We start from the raw sequence: 25,765 nt of genomic DNA, 5'->3' as shown, positions 1-25,765 counted from the left end.
GTTTTTTTACTTGGTGTCTTATTTCTACTAATGTAATGTTAGCCTAGTGTTCCAGAAGAACATCCTTCAAATTCAGGGTGCTTGTGTGTCTGTTTTCAACACCCTTTTGTTGAAACTGTTCAGATACTGAAATAAATCTTGCTAGTACAACTGTCAAAGCAAATAGTCCAGCAGCTCTCTACAAAGGCATGCCCCATCGCTCTGATGAAGGCTGTGTAAAAATATTGAAGTTAGCTGCTATTGTGGATTAAATGTGTGCATTTGAATTATCACACCATACACTTTCGTTAGGGTCTCATTTCTGTCCAGCTTATTGATGGCCTATATCAGGCCATAATGGCTACTGTGACTACTCTTGGGTGATACTTCTTGCTTTAACATCTGTGTGGTCAACATATTAGAGATACTCCACACACTTAAAGGTTGCTTCTAAGAGAAGGGGTAGTAAAGCCCCCCCCCCCCATATGTGAATACTATCAGCCAAGAAGCCAGGCTTTTTTTTTTGGCACAGCTAGGTGGGTAGTCCACTTGCCTTAAACCACAGGGTTGCTGGTTCAATTATCCCCTCCCCTCAATATGTTACAAATATACCAATTGACAATGTGATGTTATCCTTTAGAAGATGTTTGCTGTAATTGTATTTAGCCCACAATTAATTTCATGCCCATTCACTTCATATGTGGTTGACTGTGGATTTCATAGGTTTGCACAATCATGGAACTCCGCGTCAACATGCCAACGTTCTTGATTGGTCAAAACGGTAGTTCTTGAGCTGCCCGCAAGTTTACTGACTTTTCGACTCGTTCAACTAATTTTTTTTCATTTAAGTCAGTAATGCCCAGAGCATGCAGGACCCCCTACTGGCTAACAATGAATGGGAATCTCAAAATAGTCATGATTCTACAAGCCTCTCGTTCACCATAAGGGGCTTATTGGAGCTGTCATTTGTGACAGACTTGTAAATGTGTGCTTTAAACAATGCACATGTGTTGATTGCTAGGCATACAAATGTGATTATTTCTTGGTACATTTGAAACGAGGTCTAGTTGTGGCTGCAATTGGACTAGATTGTGAACTACTCTTGGCGGAATGCATTGCTTGACTGCTGTGCCGTGAGGGTGATGAGCACAATATTGTTTGTGAACTGCAGCACCCCAAACGATTCTTTCTCGAGTTTGTTGAGCAGAGGCTGTGTATGTTTTGGTACCTCAAAGCTGAGTCCATCATAACATTCAATAGTCATTTAAATGCATTAATCCTAGCATCATGTGATCAATTATCAGTTCTAAACATGTATTTTTCTCTTTTATGTTGCCTGCAGCATGATCTATTTTGCTTGCGCCCATATACAGTATGTCAGACAGAAGGAATATGTTATTGAGGAGTCTGTGAATGTAAAATGTTGCAACTGTGGTGGGGATCAGATTCCTGAGTGCCCTGTTAGGGTGAAAGAGTTTGAGGTGTCAAGGATCAGGGCTTGACACCTCAGCAAATCTCCTATGTGGAGGCGGTGAAGACAGTTGAAGGGGCAAGAGGCCACAGTGCTGAAGAACATATGGCGGTGGGATGCACCGCAAACAGTTGCAAATGTTATACGTCAATCAAGTGATCTGGATACACTTATTGTGAAGGTGGATTTTGTAGCATTTATAGCCACATTTATTAATTGTACTGCACAAGTGTCCAAGAAGCCGAGATGTTTTTGGGCTTCCAAGACTTCAGTGCAGAAGCACTGCAAGGACTACTGTCGCCAGAAAATGTACCACCCTCAAAGGATCCTTCTGAGACTGTAGGGACCCGATTAGAATGTTGTTAGGAAAGCAGGGTGATTTCGTTTATATATACATATATATATATATATATATACAAACTATTTCAAGTTTTGTTTTTTTACTCCGCATTATTTCATTTTGGGGATCTTTATTATCCACCCGCACAGTAGGTGGCGGAATGCACATATAATTGTTGCGAACGCCATTATACCAAAGAAGAAGAAGACAGTTGTTGGTCGGAGCACGTCACTGTATGAGCGTGTATTAATCCTGCTGTAGATTTCATTGCGGCCAGCAGGAGGCAGTGAAGAAAGTAGAGCAAGATGGGTGATGGGTGAAAGGGGAGAAGTGGTGAGAGTAGTCGATATGTACCAGTACAGAGGGATAGGCCAACAAGTGATATAAGTTTCAGTAAGATTGGATTTTTAGCATTTATAGCAATGGTTATTCATTGTACTGCAGGGATGGAACGTAAATCGAAGAAAATTGAGGTTGTGGTGGTAGCTGCAGAGAGGTATTTGGGTGTGCGAGACTTGACATCAGAACAGTTACAGGGAGTGTTAAGTGGTGATGTCCCATCATTTCAGGTTGAGGGCATGAGGTACGAATGAATATATTTAAATAGTGGAGTAGGGTGGTGTTAATTATTAATAATATTTTTGAATTTGTGAGTGTATTGTTAGATGGTAGGGTATTTCTTTATTTTATTTTTCAAGCAAATATAAGGGAGTTGTACTCCAGTCTAGTAGGTGGAGGTAATACAAGAAATTGGATGCCAACCGCCGTTAAACCTCATCGAAGAAGAAGATTGCGGCCAGCAGGTCAAACGAACGACTAAAATGAATGAGTCACTCATAAAAAGGAACATGACTCGAGTAGGTAAAAAGAGTCCTTAAAAAAGAACGAATCGTTCGAGAACTGCACATCACCCTTTCTCTCGTGCTGAAGAAATAACATGGAAACAGCTGGAAAAGTAAGTTCCAAGTAGGCTACTTCTTACAAATACTACTACTCAACTTTTCGCACATGCTCCTGGTTAAATTGTGCAATGTTTACATTAATTCTGTCGTTGAAACGACATCAAAGCGTGTATTTTCCTCGCAAAGGCAGATTTTGTGGACAGTGACCTGGGCATAGAAGTTGCACGTCTAGCCAGCGAGAGAGCGATACAAAGAAACAGTGTATTGACTGTAGTATGTTCAATTTTCACTGTCTCAATAGTGAATGAATAGCAAGCTGAAATCATCGTTATGTATTGACGTGTCGTGGGATTTAAATGAATGTATGCCTCCTGTAGTGCGTTCGACATGTCTTTACTAACTAACTAAAACGAAAGCTGTCAAATAGGCTGCAGTTTCAGGAAATCCGTTATATGAGCTACAATTTCGGACTTTGTGAGCATAAAGAAAGATTAGAGACTAAATTATACTGATCAAATATAAACGCAACCTGTAACGTGTTGGTCCCATGTTTTATGAGCTGAAATAAAATATCCCAGAAATATTATATATGCACAAAAAAACTTATTTCTCAAATGTTTTGCACAAATTTGTTTAGGCCTACATCCTTGTTAGTGAGCATTTATAATTTGCCAAGGTAATCCATCCACCTGACATGTGTGACATATCAAGAAGCTGATTAAACAGCATGATCATTACACAGGTGCACCTTGTGCTGAGGACAATAAAAGGCCACTCTAAAATGTGTAGTTTTGTCACACAACACAATGCCACAGATGTCTCAAGTTTTGAGGGAGTGTGCAATTGGCATGCTGACTACAGGAATGTCCACCAGAGCTGTTGTCAGAGAATTGAATGTTTTTCTCTACCATAAGCCGTTTTTGAGAATTTGGCAGTACGTCCAACTGGGCTCACAACCGCAGACCACGTGTAACCACGCCAGCCAAGGACCTCCACATCCGGCTTCTTCACCTGCGGGATTGCCTGAGACCAGCCACCCAGACAGCTGGTGAAACTGTGGGTTTGCACAACCGAAGAATTTCAGAAACAGTCTCAGGGAAGCTCATCTGCATGCTTGTTGTCCTCACCAGGTTATTGAACTGACTGCAGTTCAGCGTTGTAACTGACTTCAGTTGGAAAATGCTCACTTTCGATGGCCACTAGCACGCTGGAGAAGTGTGCTTTTCACGGATTAATCCCGGTTTCAATTGTACCGTGCAAATGGCAGACAGCGTGTATGGCGTTGTGTGGGCGAGCGGTTTGCTGATGTCAATGTTGGGGTTATGGTATGGGCAGGCATAAGCTATGGACAACGAACACAATTGCATTTTATCGATGGCAGTTTGAATGCAAAGAGATACCGTGACGAGATCCTGAGGCCCATTGCCGTGCCATTAATTTGCCGCCATCACCTCATGATAATGCACGGCCCCATGTCGCAAGGATCTGTACACAATTCCTGGAAGTTGAAAATGTCCCAGTTCTTCCATGGCCTGCATACTCACCAGACATGTCACCCATTGAGCACGTTTGGGATGCTCTGGATCGACGTGCACGACAGCGTGTTCCAGTTCCTGCCAATATCCAGCAACATCGCACAGCCATTGAAGTGGAGTGGGACAACATTCCACAGGCCTGATCAACTATGCGAAGGAGATGTGTCGCGCTGCATGAGGCAAATGGTGGTCACACCAGATACTGACTGGTTTTCTGATCCAAACCCCTACCTTTTTTGTAAGGTATCTGTGACCAACAGATGCACATCTGTATTCCCAGTCATGTTAAATCCATAGTTTAGGGCCTAATGAATTGATTTCAATTGACTGATTTCCTTATATGAACTGTAACTCACTAAAATCTTTGAAATTGTTGCGTTGTTGTTCAGTGTACTTTGGCCTCAGTACAGCAATGATCATTATTATTATTTTTTTATCATGGTTCCTTGCTGTTTTCAAGTTTTCTCTTGTCTGAACCAGTCCTCTCAAGAATAACTTACACAGGCAGCCCAATTCTGATCTTTTGCCCAATCATTGGCAAAGGAGTTAATCCTAAGATATGTAGGTTATAGGTGAAACTGGTTGTAGTAGCTAGACTACAGATCAAAGTCCTTCCAACTGTGAAGAGGCCTAGTGCACATTACATATCCAATCACTGACCAGCACTCCTCTCCAACTGCACTCACCACAGACAGACACCACAAACAATCTTCTAAATCATATTTTCTGTGTATGAAATGGACAGTTGACACATTGTGGTTGTCTTCCAGGTGATGAAGTGCAAGGCAGCTGTAGCCTGGGAGGCTGGGAAACCCTTGTCCATTGAGGAGGTGGAGGTGACCCCACCGAAGGTCCACAAAGTGCGCATCAAGGTAACAGCCCCTTCCCTACGCCAAAAATGTTATAGGTATTTTTCCATTACATATATTATAAAAGCATTTAACAATTAGCAGAATCATTATGGGTTTAAAAGAGGATTAGTGACTACACCTGTCTATGATGTATGAAACATATTTTGTAATCCAGATGCATGACCGGACAACCACATTGTGACTGCAGTAATCAATGTACTATATAATTATCATCAGGTGTGTATGTATATTATTTTTAAAGGAACTGTCTTTATCATGCCACCAATAGCCAGGCAAGAGGACGGGAAACCAAGCAGACATGGGCATAGACAGGAAAGAGTCTAGACAAAGAAACCATAGTGGCTCAAGGTCAAGGGAGGGTGGCTGTTTGGATAAAGAGGGTGTTCCGATATGATATGAAAAGATTAAGCTGTATAATAAGAGAGATCCAAGTCTGGGACTGGCAGTTGCTCCGCGGACCAGCTCGGCTTGTTACTTTGTAATAAAGTATATTCTGAACTCACAAGCTCCAGTTTCTGAGAGATATCGTTGAGAAGTATTTCCACGACAATGTCTCAGACAAATGCTCCTGTATTGTACTTGCACTCCCATGACAATTCCAGGAACAGCATAACCAACAACCCCAGCCTGCAGCAGACCTTTGTTTTGTGTGCAGTATCTTTGGTTTGTATGTGTGATACAATATATCCTCCGCCTAGAATAATATGTCTGAGTTCTTTTGCTCTGTAAAACAAAAGGACATACTGTTTGAGGCAGGCTGCTTTTCGGTGGGGATGAACTGTTCAGCTGCTTGAATACTGTGGGGAGCATCAAGTGTTGTCCTGTGTTCCTGCCCAAATGGATTTAGTGAGCCAGCTGTGAGGAAACCATCTTTGGAATGTGTTCAACAGGGCCGATCTGGTCCAGTGTTTAGAAAACGTAGTTATGGCATATTCTAGGCATTTTACCATGTTCCTCTATTGTACTAGCTAGCTGTCTGTCTTGCAACATTGAGACACAACCTTGTTTCTATTATCCACATAGCAGGTGCAGTAGTTGGTATTGTAGGAATAGTCCTAGAGGGTTGGGACTTGGTTGAACCATTTAGGATGTTTTAGGCTAGTTGGCATCACATGCTTCATAGCTTATTGGTTGTATTGAATGAGAGAACTTAATTGCAATGTTGTGCGTTTCAGGTCTTTGCGACCGGGGTGCGTCACACGGATGCCGACCCTGTGGGACTCTTCCCTGTCATCCTGGGTCATGAGGGCGCCGGGACGCATGGGCGAGGGAGTCACCAAGTTCAAGCAAGGTGAAGACTATGAATATCAACAAATGTATTCTCCCTAAAACAGTGTTTTCCTGTCCCTGGGACCCACAGGGGGAACATGTTTGTTCTAGTCCAGGACTAACACGCCAGAATCAAATAATGCAATGACTTGATCAGTTGAATCAGATGTTTGCTGAAAGTCTATTTTCTCTCCCAAGGTGACACCGTCATCCCATTGCATGTGCCACAGTGTGGTGAGTGCGAATTCTGCAAAAAGACCAACCTCTGCCAGAAGATCTGGTAATTAGAATGCAATCTCGCATGTCATCAATAATAGCTTGGAAGGTTGTGGTCAGGATTAGGGTTGCAAAATTCAATAAATTCCCTGGTTTTCCAGAAATCCCAGTTGGAGGATTCTGAATTTCCTGCTTATTCCGGGAACCTCCAACTGGGATCTCTGGAAAATCAGGGCATTTATTTACAGTTCCCGGCATTATGCAACCGTAGTCAGGATCATTCATTATTGACTCCCCATTTTCAGTCAGCCAAGTAGGCAGTGAGCATATCTATAATGATAGTTAGATTAATCTCAGCAATAGTAGGACAATATTCTACTCCAGTCTTGGGATTGCAGTTGGCGCTGTGCAAGTGAAGAAGCAACCAGGGTTGCAAACACCAACATTGCAACTTAAACCAAATCAAGGCCAAATTCTGTCAGGCAGGTAGCCTAGCGGTTAAGAGCGTTGGGCCAGTAACCGAAAGGTCGCTGGTTTGAATCCCTGAGCAGACTAGGTGAAAATAAATCTCTGTACCCGTGAGCAAGGCACTTAACCCTAATTGTTTCTGTAAGTCGCTCTGGATAAGAGTGTCTGCTAAATGACAAAATACATGAATGAAATAGCCTCCAAAATAGTTGGCTAAAGCATATAGAGATCACTGGCTGTTATCCTTGCCTGTTACTGATCATCATCCTTCATCTCATCAGGATAACCATGGGTCGGGGTTTGATGCCTGACAACACCTCGCGGTTCACCTGCAAGGGCAAGCAGCTGTTTCACTTCATGGGGACTAGCACCTTCTCCGAGTACACTGTGGTAGCCGACATTCCAAGGTGGATGAGAAGGCCCCCCTGGACAAGGTGTGCCTGCTGGGCTGCGGCATCTCCACGAGCTACGGAGCTGCCCTCAACACTGCCAAGGTGGGTGGGTGATGCCAGGCTGCAAGACAAAATACCCTGTCTAGAAGTGGAAAGCACAAGCAAAGAGCCACAGCTTTATTGTCATTTGGTTCTATCTTTTTATGTTTTATTTCCTGTGAATTAACTTTCCACTGGTGCAAATACTTAATCTATTAATTTGCTTTCCTAAATTTGCTATGATCATGATAACACACATCTTACACAACAATTATATCATCATTTTACTGACAAAAGCCATTCTGTAACTGGTTTTATCAACCTACTCTCACAGGTACCTACCTACAGGTTGAGCCTGGCTCCACCTGTGCTATTTTCGGCATGGGTGCCGTCGGCCTTGCCGTCATCATGGGCTGCAAAGTTGACAGGGTGACCAGGATCATCGGCGTGGACATCAACCGGGACAAGTTTGACAAGGCCAAGGAGTTTGGGGCCACTGAGTTTGTGAACCCCAAGGAACACAGCAAACCTATTCAGGAGGTGCTAGTGGTGATGACCGACGGAGGGTTTGACTACTCCTGTGAATGCATTGGTGACGTGGGAATCATGGTAAGACTGGTCAGGGGGAGTGGAAAAAGCAGCTTGGGCTAGAGCATCCAGTCCTAGTTCTGTACTGAGCTCAGGGGGCTGTTCAGAATGGCGCAATGTTACAGAATGTTTAGATATCCATGTCGTCAGTGGCACATTTCTAACATACAGCTGGCGGGATATACGCTACATCGGCAGGATAGAACGGCTGACTCCGGTAAGACAAGGGGTGGCAGTCTGTGTATATTTGTAAACAAAAGCAGGTGCACGAAATCTAATATTAAGGAAGTCTCAAGGTTTTGCTTGCCTGAGGTAGAGTATCTCATGATAAGCTGTAGACCACACAATTTACCAATATATTTTTATTGTATATTTTTCTTAGCTGTCTATTTACCACCACAAACCGATGCTGGCACTAAGACTGCACTCAGTGAGCTGTATAAGGCCATAAGCAAACATCCACACTGAGCTAAAGGGTAGAGCAGCCGCTTTCAAGGAGCGGGACTCTAACACGGACGCTTATAAGAAATCCCGCTATGCCCTCCGACGAACCATCAAACAGGCAAAGAGTCAATACAGGACTAAGATTGAATCGTACTACACCGGCTCCGACGCTCGTCGGATGTGGCAGGGCTTGAAAACTATTACACTACAAAGGGAAGCACAGCCGTGAGCTGCCCAGTGACACGAGCCTACCAGACGAGTTAAATCACTTCTATGCTCCCTTCGAGGCAAGTAACACTGAAGCATGCATGAGAGCATCAGCTGTTCCGGATGACTGTGTTATCACGCTCTCCGTAGCCGATGTGAGGAAGACCTTTTAAACAGGTCAAGGCATTCATAAGGCCGCAGGGCCAGACGGATTACCAGGACGTGTACGCCGAGCATGCGCTGACCAACTGGCAAGTGTCTTCACTGACATTTTCAACATGTCCCTGACTGAGTCTGTAATACCAACATGTTTCAAGCAGACCACCATAGTCCCTGTGCCCAAAAACACGAACATAACCTGCCTAAATGACTCACGGCTGTAGCCATGAAGTGCTTTGAAAGGCTGGTCATGGCTCACATCAACACCATTATCCCAGAAACCAGACCCACTCCAATTTGCATACCGCCCCAACAGATCCACAGATGATGCAATCTCTATTGCACTCCACACTGTCCTTTCCCACCTGGACAAGAGGAACACCTACGTGAGAATGCTATTCATTGACTACAGCTCAGCGTTCAACACCATAGTGCCCTCAAAGCTCATCACTAAGCTAAGGACCCTGGGAATAAACACCTTTCTCAGCAACTGGATCCTGGACTTCCTGACAGGCCACCCCCAGGTGGTAAGGTTAGGTAAGAACACATCTGCCACGCTGATCCTTAACACGAGGGCCCCTCAGGGGTGCATGCTCAGTCCCCTCCTGTACTTCCTGTTCACCCATGACTGCATGGCCAGGCACGACTCCAACACCATCATTTAAGTTTGCAGATGACACAACAGTGGTAGGCCTGATCACTGACAACAATGAGACAGCCTATAGGGTGGAGGTCAGAGACCTGGCCGTGTGGTGCCAGGATAACAACCTCTCCCTCAACGTGATCAAGACAAAGGAGATGATTGTGGACTAAGCACGCCCCCATTCTCATCGATGGGGCTGTAGTGGAACAGGTTGAGGGCTTCGAGTTCCTTGGTGTCCACATCACCAACAAACTATCATGGTCCAAACACGCCAAGACAGTTGTGAAGAGGGCACGACAAAGCTTATTCCCCCTCAGGAGACTGAAAAGATTTGGCATGGGTCCTCAGATCCTCAAAAAGTTCTACAGCTGCACCATTGAGAGCATCCTGACTGGTTGCATCACCGCCTGGTATGGCAACTGCTCTGCCTCCGACCGCAAGGCACTACAGAGGGTAGTGCGTACGGCCCAGTACATCACTGGGTCCATGCTTTCTGCCATCCAGGACCTCTATACCAGGCGGTGTCAGAGGAAGGCTCTTTAAAATTGTCAAAGACTCCTGCCACCCTGGTCATAGACTGTTCTCTATGCTACCGAACGGCAAGCGGTACTGGAGCGCCAAGTCTAGTTCCAAAAGGCTTCTTAATAGCTTCTACCCCCAAGCCATAAGACTCCTGAACAGCTAATCATGGCTACCCGGTCTATTTGCATTGCCCCCCACCCCCTCTTTTACGCTGCTGCTACTCTGTTTATTATCTATGTATAGTCACTTTAACTCTACCCACATGTACATATTACCTCAATGACCTTAACTAACCGGTGCCCCCGCACATTGACTCTGTACCAGTACCCCCTGGATATACTGTTATTTAATTTTACTGCTGCTCTTTAATTATTTGCTATTTTTTACTTAACACTTTTTTTTCCCTACTCTTCACCAACAGAGGTCACTGTAGTTGGCACTTCAGGCTTGGACCACAACAGCAAAATACCTTTCACTTTACTACATTTCCCCCCTAAATACCTGTCTTCTGATGATACTCAATTTGTTGTTTCAGAGGGTGGCTCTGGAGGCGTGCCACAAAGGCTGGGGCTAGAGCATCATCATCGGGGTGGCAGGTGTGGGACAGGAGATCTCCACACGTCAATTCCAGCTGGTTACCGGCCTGTGTGGAGGGGCACAGCATTCGGAGGTCATTGTCGTGGATGATTTTGATGAGGAACCTTGACTATTCTGACGTCAATATATTTTTCACTGCAAGTCACCTATTTTTGATTAATGAGCAGCAATGTGGCACTAGTTATAATACTAGTAATAAAAAAACTTTTTTGGAAGTATGGTAATGCATAGATTACTCATGTTTTCCTGTTCCCCTATCCCAGGCTGAAAGAGTGTGGAGAGCGTCCCCAAACTAGTGACCGACTACATGAACAAGAAGCTGAAGGCGGATGAGTTTGTGACCCATACATTGCCCTTTGACCAGATCAATGAGGGCTTTGACCTCCTGCATGCCGGAAAGAGGTGAATAGATCAAGTGTTGCATCATATAACATCAATTAATGATGTTAGTCTATTCACATCTTTGTTCAAATTGAAAATAGTTTCCAACACAGTTTATTAAAGGCCTTTTAAAGTTGCATGCTAATTTGTCTATTCCAGGATCCGTGCCATCCTGAAGTTCTGAAGTGCCTGCCTGCCTGCCATGTTGAGCCTCACACTCCCATCCGGCTTTTATAAAACAATCACCTTTCAATCGCTATAGCACTTCACTTTCAGAATTAGATCCCCAGTCTGTACATATGTGGCTCTGTCCATGTCAATTAGGATAATTAAAATGTCAAAGGAATAAAATTGACTCTTACGTTTTATTTCCAGTTTAAAGTTAAATGTCTCATAGGTATTGGCTATACATTTGAAATTATACTTATTTTTTCCCATTTCATATTGATCACAATGATTGTTGCCAAAGTATGGAGAGGATGACTCAAATTGTAACAAAGGGCTTTCCAGACTAAAGTTCAGCCATTTAATCCTATTGAAGCCTAACAATCATTCAAAGCTACACAAACAAATGCATCATGATTTGATTGATCATGGGGAAATCATTTAAAGGGACAGCAAAACTACAGCATGTATGACAATCGTGATTGAGCTGTATTTTGAGTATCTGCGTGCTATGACTAAGCCCCAACCCTAGCCCCTGCCCTGGAACACAGCTGTGAATAGACCTTTTAGAAAACATGGGACAAAATAGCCCAAATTAGGACATGTAATTTAAGAGCATGTTTATAAATACCCCAATCAGATCCCAGTGAAGGCTAAACTTAGACTGATGTAGTCAGATTGTTATGGTGTACTCCTGGTATCAAAGCATATGAAAATACATGCTCTCTTGCATAATGAAAATCTAAATAAAATGTACATTTTGAACTGATGAAGTGGTAATAAAATAGGTGGGTAAACCCTAATATCTTGATTTATATATTAGGGTAAATGTGTGTGTGTGTGTGTGTGTTATATATATATATATCACACACACTTACCCTAATAAAAATATATTTACACACACACATACAGTACCAGTCAAAAGTTTGGACACACCTACTCAGTGCAGGGTTTTTCTTTTCTTTTTACTATTTTCTACATTGTAGAATAATAGTGAAGACATCAACACTATGAAATAATACACATGGAATCAGGTAGTAACCAAAAAAAGTGTTAAACAAATCAAAATATATTTTAGATTCTTCAATGTAGCCACCCTTTGCCTTGACAGCTTTGCACACTCTTGGTATTCTCTCAACCAGCTTCATGAGGTAGTCACCTGGAATGCATTTCAATTAACAGGTGCGCCTTCTTAAAAGTTAATTTGTGGAATTTCTTTACTTCTTAATGCATTTGAGCCAATCAGTTGTGTTGTGACAAAGTAGGGGTGGTATACAGAAGATAACCTTATTTGGTAAAATACCAAGTCCATATTATGGCAAGAACAGCTCAAATAAGCAAAGAGAAACAACAGTCCGTCCATTACTTTAAGACATGAAGGTCAGTCAATCTGGAAAATGTCAAGAACTTTGAAAGTTTCTTCAAGTGCAGTCGCAAAAACCATCAAGTGCTCTGATGAAACTGGCTCTCATGAGGACCGCCACAGGAAAGGAAGACCCAGAGTTACCTCTGCTGCAGAGGATAAGATAATTAGAGTTACCAGCCTCAGCTTGCAGCCCAAATAAATGCTTCGCAGAGTTCAAGTAACAGACACATCTCAACATCAACTGTTCAGAGGAGACTGCATGAATCAGGCCTTCATGGTCGAATTGCTGCAAAGAAACCACTACTAAAGGACACCAACAAGAAGAAGAAACTTGCTTGGGCCAAGAAACACGAGCAATGGACATTAGACCGGTGGTTCCAACCTCTGTGTCTTTGTGAGACGCAGAGTAGGTGTACGGATGATACAGTGCTATGAAAAAGTATTTGCCCCCTTTCTAATTTTCTCTACTTTTGCATATTTGTGATACTGAATGTTATCAGATCTTCAACCAAAACCTAATATTAGATAAAGGGAACATAAGTGAACAAATAACACAAAAATTACATATTTATTTCATAAACAAAGTTATGCAACACCCAATTCCCTTGTGTGAAAAAGTAATTGCCCCTTACACTCAATAACTGGTTGTGCCATCTTTAGCTGCAATGACTCCAACCAAATGCTTCCTGTAGTTGTTGGTCAGTCTCTCAGGTCGCTGTGGAGGAATTATGGCCCACTCTTCCATGCAGAACTGCTTTAACTCAGTGACGTGTGGGTTTTCAAGCATGAACTGCTCGTTTCAAGTCCTGCCACAACATCTCAATTGGGATTAGGTCTGGACTTTGACTAGGCCATTCCAAAACTTCCAATTTGTTTCTTTTTAGCAATTTTCATGTAGACTTGATTGTGTGTTTTGGATCATTGTCTTGATGCATGACCCAGCTGCGCTTCAGCTCACAGACGGATGGTCTGACATTCTCCTGTAGAATTCTCTGATACAGAGCAGAATTCATGGTTCCTTCTATTAAGGCAAGTCGTCCAGGTCCTGAGGCAGCAAAGCATCCCCAAACCATCACACCACCATCACCATGCTTGACCTTTGGTATAATGTTCTTACTGTGAAATGCAGTGTTTGGTTTTCGGCAGGCATAATGGGACCCATCTCGTCCAAAAAGTTGACTCAAGTTTGCCAAAAAGCACCTGGATGATCATCAAGACTCTTGGAAGAACGTTCTATGGACAGATGATTCAAAAGTATAACTTTTTGGACGACATGGTTACAGTAATGCCTGGCGAAACCAAGGCACACTTAACCAGCATGGCTACCACAACATTCTGCAGCGATATGCCATCCCATCTGGTTTGCGCTTAGTGGGACTATCATTTGTTTTTCAACAGGACAATGACCCAAAACACACCTCCAGGCTGTGTAAGGGCTGTTTGACCAAGAAGGAGAGTGATGGAGTGCTGCTTCAGATGACCTGGCCTCCACAATCTCCTGACCTCAACCCAATTGAGATGGTTTGGGATGAGTTGGACCGCAGAGTGAAGGAAAAGCAGCCAACAAGTGCTCAGCATATGTGGGAACTCCTTCAAGACTGTTAGAAAAGCATTCCAGGTGACTACCTCATGAAGCTGGTTGAGAGAATGCCAAGCGTGTGCAAAGCTGTCATCAAGGCAAAGGGTGGCTACTTTGAAGAATCTAAAATATATTTTGATTAGTTTCACTTTTTTAGTTACTACATGATTACATGTGTTATTTCATAGTTTTGATGTCTTCACTATTATTCTACAGTGTAGAAAATAGTAAAAATAAAGAAACCCTTGAATGAGTAGGTGTGTCCAAACTTTTGACTGGTACTGTATATAAGTGTAAAAAAAGAACAGGTTTAGTTAATGTACTTTGTTTTATAAAATGTGTTTTATCACAAAGTGCTTATACAGATACCCAGCCTAAAACCCCAAAGAGCAAGCAATGCAGATGCAGAAGCTCAGTAGCTAGGAAAAACTCCCATGAAAGGCAGGAACCTAGGAATAAACCTAGAGAGGAAGCAGGCTCCGAGGAGTGGTAGCCCTCTTCTGTCTCTGCCTGCGGGTGGAGATACGAGTACATAGCCATTAAGGTCAATTTACTAGACTAGGCTAAAATGTTTATTAGCCTACCATGAACTTCAAATAGGCCTACCGGTAGCCAGTGATAGTGTAAAAAAAAAAAAAAAGGTGGGTAAACTGCCGGTGAAAATGGAACACTCCCTATACGGGGCGGCAGGTAGCTTAGTGGGTAAGAGCGTTGTGCCAGTAACCGAAAGGTCGCTGGTTCTAATCCCCGAGCCGACTAGGTGAAAAATCTGTCGATGTGCCCTTGAGCAAGGCACTTAACCCTAATTGCTTCTGTAAGTCGCTCTGGATAAGAGCGTCTGCTAAATGACTAAAATGTAAATGTATACTTTCAATGCATAAAAAAAAGATGGTTATGCCTAAACAGCATTTACCCTCCACCACTGCCAGTGGCCAGTCCTCTATTGGCTGTGCTGGGTGGAGATTATAAGAGTACATGGCCGTAAGGCCAGATCGTTTTTAGATGTTCAAACGTTCATAGATGACCATGCAGGGTCAAATTATAATCATAGTGGTTATAGATGGTGCAACAGGTCAGAACCTCAAGAGTAAATGTCAGTTGGCTTTTCGTTGAGCATTGATATTGAGACAGGTGGGTAGAGAGAGAAAGGGTCAAAACAGCAAGTCTGGGACAAGGTAACACTTCCAGTGAACAGGTTAGGGTTCCATAGCCGCAGGCAGAACAGCAGAAACTATATCAGCAGCACGACCAGGTGGACAGGGACAGCCAGGAGTCGTCAGGCCAGGTAGTCCTGAGGCATGGTCCTAGGGCTCAGGTCCTCCAGGAGGAGAGACAGAGAGAGGAGAATTAGAGGGAGCATACCTAATATCACACAGGACACCAGATATAAATTATATTAAAACTAAGTGTTCCAAGCAATTTAGAATTTGAAGGACTACATCTGAGCAAGCGCAGTTAGGTTTAGCATAGTTGGTTGTGTCAAATTCGAAAGACAGTCTAATCAGCTTTTATTTTTCATACTATAGACTGAGAGGAAGAGGCAAAGCGAGAGGATTAACTCTCCAAAATCTGTCCAAAATAAGCCAATGGTTTAAGTAGACCTACGCTTGTTGCCTGCATAGACGTTAAAAAGATGGTATCCTGCTGGGACAACGACTCCTATTGTTCGGGCGGAGATATGAGCATCTTGTCATTATATCCAGACCTCGGCTACAGAAACAGTGTTGCCAACTTAGCGACTTTGTCGCTAAATTTAGCGAGTTTTCAGACCCCTCTAGCGACACATTTTTAAAAAAGTGACTAGCGACAAATCTAGCGACTTTTTCTGGTGTTATTGGAGACTTTTGGAGACTCTGATGTGAACGCATGTATCGTTCTTACTCTTCTCAATGAGCAGCGGGTGCTGCCGTGGACCCCACCCCCGTCCCAAAGCACTCACAGGCGGCCTAGTCCTCGCGCAGCAGTCCCTCCCAGCTGCAGTCAGAGCAGGAGATGTTCACCCCTCCGAGTGCAGACTGCAAATGAATCCCGCATGTGGGAAGCCGCCGCTGGCTGATCCCGCCCTGGCTTACATGTAAATGTAAAACATAAAAAAATAAAAAAGAATCGACAGAAGAAAGTTCATTTGTAGTTATAAACATATTTAGGGTGTTTTTTACTCACTGGTCCCAGACCCTTGGCGCTCCACTGTTGCACACTGTTGCCAGGCATAAGCTGTTATCATAACAACCTGTAGAGTCATCACCCATAGACACCATTCCACTGTACTCTAAGTACCTACGTTCAAGGACGGTTCACAGACAACAAAGAGGCAGTGTTCGTATCTGTAAGAAATACAAGTCTTATCTGTAAGAAATACAAGTCTTATCTCATCCTACCCCCTAACGTTCCTCACATGAATCACAGCTTGTTATGTGAAACAATTCATATCAGTACAGTATAAACCTATGTTTAATCACCAATGCATTCCTTCTAAGCTATTCATCCCTCCAGTTATGAGAAAATAGATCCCCACAGCAGTCTTAGGTTACAGCTCTCCACAAATCAATCAAATGTGATATATAAGCTGGTAATACAAATGTACAGTGAGGGAAAAAAGTATTTGATCCCCTGCTGATTTTGTACGTTTGCCCACTGACAAAGAAATTATCAGTCTATAATTTTAATGGTAGGTTTATTTGAACAGTGATAGACAGAATAACAACAAAAATATCCCGAAAAACACATGTCAAAAATGTTATAAATTCATTTGCATTTTAATGAGGGAAATATGTATTTGACCCCTCTGCTAAACATGACTTAGTACTTGGTGGCAAAAAACTTGTTGGCAATCACAGAGGTCAGACAATTCTTGTAGTTGGCCACCAGGTTTGCACACATCTCAGGAGGGATTTTGTCCCACTCCTCTTCTCCAAGTCATTAAGGTTTCGAGGCTGATGTTTGGCAACTCGAACCTTCAGCTCCCTCCACATATTTTCTATGGGATTAAGGTCTGGAGGCTGGCTAGACCACTCCAGGACCTTAATGTGCTTCTTCTTTTGAGCAACTCCTTTGTTGCCTTGGCCGTGTGTTTTGGGTCATTGTCATGCTGGAATACCCATCCACGACCCATTTTCAATGCCCTGGCTGAGGGAAGAAGGTTCTCACCCAAGATTTGACGGTACATGGCCCCGTCCATCGTCCCTTTGATGCGGTGAAGTTGTCCTGTCCCCTTAGCAGAAAAACACCCCCAAAGCATAATGTTTCCACATCCATGTTTGACGGTGGGGATGGTGTTCTTGGGGTCATAGGCAGCATTCCTCCTCCTCCAAACACGGCGAGTTGAGTTGATGCCAAAGAGCTCAATTTTGCTCTCATCTGACCTCAACACTTTCACCCAGTTCTCCTCTGAATCATTCAGATGTTCATTGGCAAACTTCAGACGGGCCTGTATATGTGCTTTCTTGAGCAGGGGGACCTTGCGGGCGCTGCAGGATTTCAGTCCTTCATGGCGTAGTGTGTTACCAATTGTTTTCTTTGTGACTATGGTCCCAGCTGCCTTGAGATCATTGACAAGATCCTCCCGTGTAGTTCTGGGCTGATTCCTCACCGTTCTCATGATCATTGCAACTCCATGAGGTGAGATCTTGCATGGAGCCCCAGGCCGAGGGAGATTTACAGCTATTTTGTGTTTCTTCCATTTGCGAATAATCGCACCAACTGTTGTCACCTTCTCACCAAGCTGCTTGGCGATGGTCTTGTAGCCCATTCCAGCCTTGTGTAGGTCTACAATCTTGTCCCTGACATCCTTGGAGAGCTCTTTGGTCTTGGCTATGGTGGAGAGTTTGGAATCTGATTGATTGATTGCTTCTGTGGACAGGTGTCTTTTATACAGGTAACAAACTGAGATTAGGAGCACTCCTTTTAAGAGTCTGCTCCTAATCTCAGCACGTTACCTGTATAAAATACACCTGGGAGCCAGAAACCTTTCTGATTGAGAGGGGGTCAAATACTTATTTCCCTCATTCAAATGCAAATCAATTTATAACATTTTTGACATGCATCTTTCTGGATTTTTGTTGTTGTTATTCTGTCTCACACTGTTCAAATAAACCTACCATTAAAATTATAGACTGATCATTTCTTTGTCAGTGGGCAAACGTACAAAATCAGCAGGGGATCAAATACTTTTTTCCCTCATTGTATGGTGTTGTTGCGAATGCATGACCCCAGACAATGATTATTGGAATGTTCGATTCACTTCGATAGCTTCTAAAATGCACGAGCCCTCGCTAGGTAATCAATTGTGCATGCTGGAGTTGTGCATACCTGGCTGATAGCAAGTCACAAGACGTCTTAATGTTACGTTAGTCACTATAGCTAACTTCATAAGTACTTAAAGTTGAAAATATCCATGCCCAGTTTCAACCGTTGACAGTACAAGGAACACCCAACAGGCATGCTCGCCCCTGCCCCTTCAAAAAGCTAGATAGCTAGCTAACCTTACCTTAGTTCAGGGTGCGTTCCAGGTCGCTTTTTGCAGTTGTACTGCATTTATCTGAAGAATGACATCTCTTCCCCATCTCTCAAGGAATCAATTTCGAATCCCCCAAATTCAGAGGAAGAAAAAAGTGAAACAACTGGTAAAGAATTTGTGAATCCTGAAGATTACATCAAACATCCACTACAAAATAAGTAAGCAGCTAGCTATCCATTTTAAATCAACCTATATCAGTGTGAACTAGCTAGCTAAGTTACAGTATGAAGATGGGCAGAAACTTCTTCTGGAATAGAAGTCCCCAATGTCATGGCGATGTTGGCTAGCTATGCTCATCCGCATTAACACATCGGGGTCTAACGGTCGTCTCGCACCAAACTGAACTGCGGCCGTCAAATCGATATAAAGTAGATTTTGACATTTTAACAAGGTTAGAGTAACAACATGTTGAACAACTTAAGACATTGCCACAAATCTAGGTTGTGCCTTTAGATTTCGAGAAAATTAACAACTAAGGAAAATGTTTAACTTCTCAAACCCCGGCCTGGTCTGCTTGGTCTGTTTCGCAAGCATTCCCGGAAGTCTTGCGATGTTGCATCGCTGGGTTTAGACACTGGCTATATGCATTGGGATATCAATTATGCAATGTTAATGTTTGAAGATGACTGCTTTTACCAGTCTTGTCAGGCACGGACAGCTATAAATATTACAGAAAGCACTGTACATCCCTAAAAGTGTTCTATGGCCTCTGTTATGGACCATTAGGCACATAGAACTTGCCCTGTAACCACAAGCTCAAGTACTACTCTGGTTCCCCCTTAATCGCTACACAATTTGTAGGAAACATACATAGTAAACTGAAAGCTGTCATAAGGTTGACTGGGAATATATGCTTTGCCTGATGCATTGTCAATATAAGCTTGTAGGGCTATAGTGTTGACAAAGTCTTTGCATTTTGTTTGCAATGCAGATGGGCTCTGTGGTTCTTTAAGAATGACATCAAAAACCTGTCAAGCAAACCTCTGTCTCGTCTCCAAGTTTGACACAGTGGAAGACTTCTGGGCGTAAGTATTTCATTGTGGAAAATCGCCTACAACAGTGGTTCCCAAACCGGTTTTCAACTTACTCTTGAAAGTTGTAATAGCAGAATGCACAAGGTGCAATTTCGAAATTGGGTAGTGCATCATCAGTTTTCCTCTTGTCATGTCAGTCATTGCATACCTTAGAGAGCTATTTATAACTTGTCAGAAATGTCCAGATCAACTAGCCCATCAACACCGTTTTTTAGCTAGGTTTTTTTAGCCCATAGATTTTGTAGTAATTTTCGAGTCACTCAAATATCACATGAATACACATTAGACATGGCAAAATGTATAGAATTTAAAGAAAATGGGCTTCAAAACTGCACATTTGTCTCTGCACCTCCATGACAAAATGTGTAGAATTGCAGGAAATAAGCTTTAAACCTGCAACGTTTTCAGTTTGGGTCATGAGCAGTACTTGTGCCCATAGAAATAGATGTGGCGGGGGACGCAGGATGTTCCCCAATGCAGGAAGGGGGGCCTGGGAACCCCTGGCCTACATGCTACATTGATGACAAAGACTGTATTCTGACTTTTACTGCCTCTCACTACGATGCCTTTTCTCCTTTCCTCAGTCTGTATAATCACATCCAACTATCAAGTAACTTGATCTCTGGCTGGGACTATACACTTTTCAAGGTAAGGGTGATTTTCCCCATCTGTAATAATAATAATATAATATAATATATAATAATAATATAATAATCTCACACCTGCTCCTTTTTTGTTCCATACACTTTTCAACATCCATACCGGCACATTTTTGTCTGTTCAGGTTGTGGCCATTAGCAGCAACCAATTAATTGTCCATAACATTCCGTTAATTCACCGAAGTTCAGTTGAGTTCTTGACTTGCCCAGTGCCTTTTAGACAGAGGGCTACACTATGACAGGGAGTTGTCACATTTCCCACGGTCTCGTTTCAGCCTGTGGCTTTAGCTTTTACTGCAAGGGTTATGACTCCTCCCAAGGACGTCAGTCCGCCCCATATCGACTACTACTCAGACTGATGCAATTGCACAAGCCTCTCCCAGTGATAATTAAATGTCATGCTTAGCTACCAGTGTCACTTCAATCCACTTTCAGTTCTGTTCCTAGTGTCGAACTAGATTTCAATTCTAGGTTTCATCTATTCGTCTTTGAATAACAACCAAACATGCAGAAACTAACTGAGAACAGAGTTGTTCTTGGATATAGCTTAATCGCTTTATCTAAACACAGTTTTTAATCCAAAGCCCATCTCCTATCTTGTAGTATCAAGTTCTGCAACAAAAACAAGCAATTGTCGAGGTTCCTGCTCTACAGTTTGCTCTGCACAGACGGCAAGCAACCCCTGACCTATAAAGGCAAACATGGTGTAGGGCTAAAAAAAAGGTAATGTTCTTGACCTTTGCACCCTGATCCTGGTCTGTTTTTGTGCTGCAGGATGGTATTTAGCCCATGTGGGAGGACAAGAGGAACAAGCGTGGCGGCAGGTGGCTCATCACACTGTCCAAACAGCAGCGCAGGGCCGACCTCGACCGCTTCTGGCTGGAAACGGTTAGTACCTCACCCCTACAGGTCTGATTACATACACGAGGTGCAGAACTACACTATTTGTATTTTACCATACTCTGTAAAAGCTGTGATGTATTTGTCATGTTAAGTGTGTGGGACATAACTGCTATCTAATGACCTCTCTCTTACACACAAAATCATTCTTAGACATTCACATACACAGCCTACATAGTACATCCACACATGTAATCCATGTCTCAGAAAGTTGACTATGTTTAGCTGTTCAAATGTTAAAAACATCTGGCTGTCCATGTGCGTTGCAGCTCCTGTGCCTTGTGGGCGAAGCTTTCGATGACCATAGCGACGATGTTTGCGGGGCAGTTGTCAACATCCGAACGGAGGAGGAGACAAACTCGCGATATGGACCACAGACTACGAAAACAAGGATGTCATTACACATATAGGGTGAGCTGGTGTCGCAATACCATTTAGTTAGCCCTGAAAGATGTTGACCATCTATTTTTATCCATATCCAGATATTCTGATGTTTACTAAACAATGTGTATTTGCCTTTCTCTGTAGGTGGGGGTGGAAGGACAGGTTAGGCGTGCCACGCAGGTGATCATCGGATACCAATCACACAAGGACACTGCCACTAAGAGTGGTTCCACCACCAAGAACATGTTTGTCGTCTGAGGAACCTCGACAAGCACCATGGGATTTATTTTATGTTTTTTTCTTTGTTTGCTTGGTAGTTTTTCCTTTCCGTTCTGCTTCCATGGCGTTCGTTGAAATGCTGTTGAATCTGTTACCCAATTGAAACCAAAGCTTCAACACAGGTAATTGGACTGCCTTCATTCAATCAATTGCAATATGATTCCAAGACAAAATGTTCTCATTCATATCTGCCCCGAAACAAACCTATACCTTACCTTCGATGAAGGTTGGAATAACCATGAGAATTGGAATACAACATTATTTGTTTAAATTTGATAAACATGTTTTTTTTTAAGGCACCATTTTACTATCTTCTTTATGGGGATATACTAAGAGTATTTTTGCTTCTGTATTTTATGTTAAAAAGCAGCACACTCGTGCTGTCCTTTTGCTTAATTTATTTTGCTTTACCCGATCTAAACAAGTGCTGTAGTTTCCTCCATTTATTATTTTCAATTGGTTTAGCCTAAAGAGGTCCAAGTTGACATACAATAATTTACCTTCAGTGAAATCTTTGTTCATTAAACATTTTGTGATGCAGTTTTATGTAGCATTCTGATGTTTATTTCTGTTACAATATTGTATTTTTCATGTAAATCTGTATATTCGTTTTTACATTTCCTCGCCAACCACATTAGAATGGTTTAATAAAGTGTATGTAAAACTCGATCATTGACGGTCTATTAGGTGTGACTGAATGCCTTGCTTTGGCACGCTGTCCCACTCCTATGAACATGGTACATAAGATGACTGTAAATAAACATGTTCAGGATGTTGTCTTAACTCTGGAAGTGGAGAGATTCCTCTTAAATTTAAATAGATGTTGATGCCTGTAGACCTTAAATACTGTTTCAGAGAAGCCTTTTAAATCTCAGTCTCAAGTCCCACCAGACTCATTCACAGTGCAATTGTATGCCTAACAAAGTGGTTAAAAAAAGAACACATCAAGTGAAACCTCAATTCTCACTGCAGATGCTTAAGTCTACCAATTATCACCCCTGTGCTGGAATGCTAATTTCTGAGGTGTGGATGTATTGAAGCACTGGATATTTCTTGGTAGCCTTGGACACCTCAAATTCAAATAACATGAACTTTTTTTTAACGTCATTTAGCATACGGTCTTATCCAGAGCGATTTACAGTAGTGAGTGCATATTTTTTGGGGAGGACCATGGGACACCATGACATAAGCCTTTTCGTGACATAACTACATGTTTGCATTATTGTAGCCATTTTCTGTAGCCTATCAACTATGCCTCTGTCTATCCCTGTTCTCTCCTCTCCGCACAGGCTATACAAACGCCTCACACCGCGTGGCTGCTGCCTCTCTAACCTGGTGGTCCCTGCACGCACGACCCACGTGGAGTTCCAGGTCTCCGGCAGCCTCTGGAACTACCGTTCTGCAGCCAACAAGGCAGAGTTCATCTCAGCCTATGCTACCCTCCAGTCCCTCGACTTCTTGGCGCTGACGGAAACATGGATTACCACTGAAAACACTGCTACTCCTACTGCTCTCTCCTCGTCTGACCATGTGTTCTCGCATACCCCGAGAGCATCTGGTCAGCGGGGTGGTGGCACAGGAATCCTCATCTCTCCCAAGTGGACAGTCTCTCTTTTTCCCCTGACCCATCTGTCTATCTCCTCATTTGAATTCCATGCTGTCACAGTCACTAGCCCATTCAAGCTTAACATCCTTGTCATTTATCGCCCTCCAGGTTCCCTTGGAGAGTTCATCAATGAGCTTGATGCCTTGATAAATTCCTTTCCTGAGGATGGCTCACCCCTCACAGTTCTGGGTGACTTCAAACTCCCTACGTCTACCTTTGACTCATTTCTCTCTGCCTCCTTCTTTCCACTCCTCTCCTCTTTTGACCTCACCCTCTCACCGTCCCCCCCTACTCACAAGGCAGGCAATACGCTTGACCTCATCTTTACTAGATGCTGTTCTTCTACTAATCTCACTGCAACTCCCCTCCATGTCTCCGACCACTACTTTGTATCCTTTTCTCTCTCGCTTTCCTCCAACAGTACTCACTCTGCCCCTACTCAGATGGTAATGCGCCGTCGCAACCTTCGCTCTCTCTCTCCCGCTACTCTCTCCTCTTCCATCCTATCATCTCTTCCCTCTGCTCAATCCTTCTCCCTCCAATCTCCTGATTCTGCCTCCTCAACCCTCCTCTCCTCCCTTTCTGCATCCTTTGACTCTCTATGTCCCCTATCCTCCCGGCCGGCTCGGTCCTCCCCTCCTGCTCCGTGGCTTGACTACTCATTGCGAGCTAACAGAACAGGGCTCCGGGCAGCTGAGCGGAAATGGAGGAAAACTAGACTCCCTGCGGACCTGGCATCTTTTCACTCCCTCCTCTCTACATTTTCTTTATCTGTTTCTGCTGCTAAAGCCACTTTCTACCACTCTAAATTCCAAGCATCTGCCTCTAACCCTAGGAAGCTCTTTGCCACCTTCTCCTCCCTGCTGAATCCCCCCCCCCCCCTCCTCCCTCTCTGTGGATGACTTCGTCAACCATTTTGAAAAGAAGGATGACGACATCCGATCCTCGTTTGTTAAGTCAAATGACACGGCTGGTCCTGCTCACACTGCCCTACTCTATGCTTTGACTTCTTTCTCCCCTCTCTCTCCAGATGAAATCTTGCGACTTGTGACGGCCGGCCGCCCAACAACCTGCCCGCTTGACCATATCCCCTCCTCTCTTCTCCAGACCATCTCTGGTGACCTTCTCCCTTACCTCACCTCGCTCATCAACTCATCCTTGACCGCTGGCTATGTCCCTTCCGTCTTCAAGAGAGCGAGACTTGCACCCCTTCTCAAAAAACCAACACTCGATCCCTCTGATGTCAACAACTACAGACCAGTATCCCTTCTTTCTTTTCTCTCCAAAACTCTTGAGCGTGCCGTCTTTAGCCAACTCTCTTGCTATCTCTCTCAGAATGACCTTCTTGATCCAAACCAGTCAGGTTTCAAGACTGGTCATTCAACTGAGACTGCTCTTCTCTGTGTCACGGAGGCTCTCCGCACTGCTAAAGCTAACTCTCTCTCCTCTGCTCTTGTCCTTCTAGACCTGTCTGCTGCCTTTGATACTGTGAACCATCAGATCCTCCTCTCCACCCTCTCCGAGTCGGGCATCTCCGGCGCGGCTCACTCTTGGATTGCATCCTACATGACCGGTCGCTCCTACCAAGTGGCGTGGCGAGAATCTGTCTCCGCACCATGTGCTCTCACCACTGGTGTCCCCCAGGGCTCAGTTCTAGGCCCTCTCCTATTCTCGCTATACACCAAGTCACTTGGCTCTGTCATATCCTCACATGGCCTCTCCTATCATTACTACGCAGACGACACACAACTAATATTCTCCTTTCCCCTTTCTGATAACCAGAAGGTGGCGAATCGCATCTCTGCATGTCTGGCAGACATATCAGTGTGGATGACGGATCACCACCTCAAGCTGAACCTCGGCAAGACGGAGCTGCTATTCCTCCCGGGGAAGGACTGCCCGTTCCATGATCTCGCCATCACTGTTGACAACTCCGTTGTGTCCTCCTCCCAGAGTGCGAAGAGCCTTGGCGTGACCCTGGACAACACCCTGTCGTTCTCCGCTAACATCAAGGCGGTGACCCGATCCTGTAGGTTCATGCTCTACAACATTCGGAGAGTACGACCCTGCCTTACACAGGAAGCGGCACAGGTCCTAATCCAGGCACTTGCCATCTTCCGTCTGGATTACTGCAACTCGCTGTTGGCTGGGCTCCCTGCCTGTGCCATTAAACCCCTACAACTCATCCAGAATGCCGCAGCCTGTCTGGTTTTCAACTTTCCCAAGTTCTCTCATGCCACCCCGCTCCTCCGC

The 25,765-nt window shown here is 43.8% G+C and overlaps 2 pseudogenes across 2 annotated transcripts; both read left to right on the top strand.

Moving 5' to 3' along the window:
- The first annotated feature begins 2,129 nt into the window (after positions 1-2,129).
- Positions 2,130-11,208, top strand: LOC311104624 (alcohol dehydrogenase class-3-like; annotated as a pseudogene). Its single transcript, XR_014615838.1, has 9 exons — positions 2,130-2,745; positions 4,998-5,099; positions 6,275-6,390; positions 6,567-6,648; positions 7,334-7,546; positions 7,832-8,092; positions 10,582-10,716; positions 10,907-11,045; positions 11,184-11,208. The product of XR_014615838.1 is annotated as an alcohol dehydrogenase class-3-like (transcript).
- A 7,182-nt stretch (positions 11,209-18,390) lies between these two features.
- Positions 18,391-22,611, top strand: LOC311104623 (eukaryotic translation initiation factor 4E-1A-like; annotated as a pseudogene). Its single transcript, XR_014615836.1, has 7 exons — positions 18,391-18,409; positions 18,733-18,808; positions 19,582-19,675; positions 20,269-20,332; positions 21,118-21,231; positions 21,513-21,654; positions 21,772-22,611. The product of XR_014615836.1 is annotated as a eukaryotic translation initiation factor 4E-1A-like (transcript).
- The last annotated feature ends 3,154 nt before the right edge of the window (positions 22,612-25,765 follow it).

The sequence above is a fragment of the Coregonus lavaretus genome (assembly GCF_964263955.1).
Source record: "Coregonus lavaretus genome assembly, chromosome: 29".
In the NCBI taxonomy this organism is placed as follows: domain Eukaryota; kingdom Metazoa; phylum Chordata; class Actinopteri; order Salmoniformes; family Salmonidae; genus Coregonus; species Coregonus lavaretus.
This window is presented reverse-complemented; position numbering and strand designations above follow the sequence as displayed.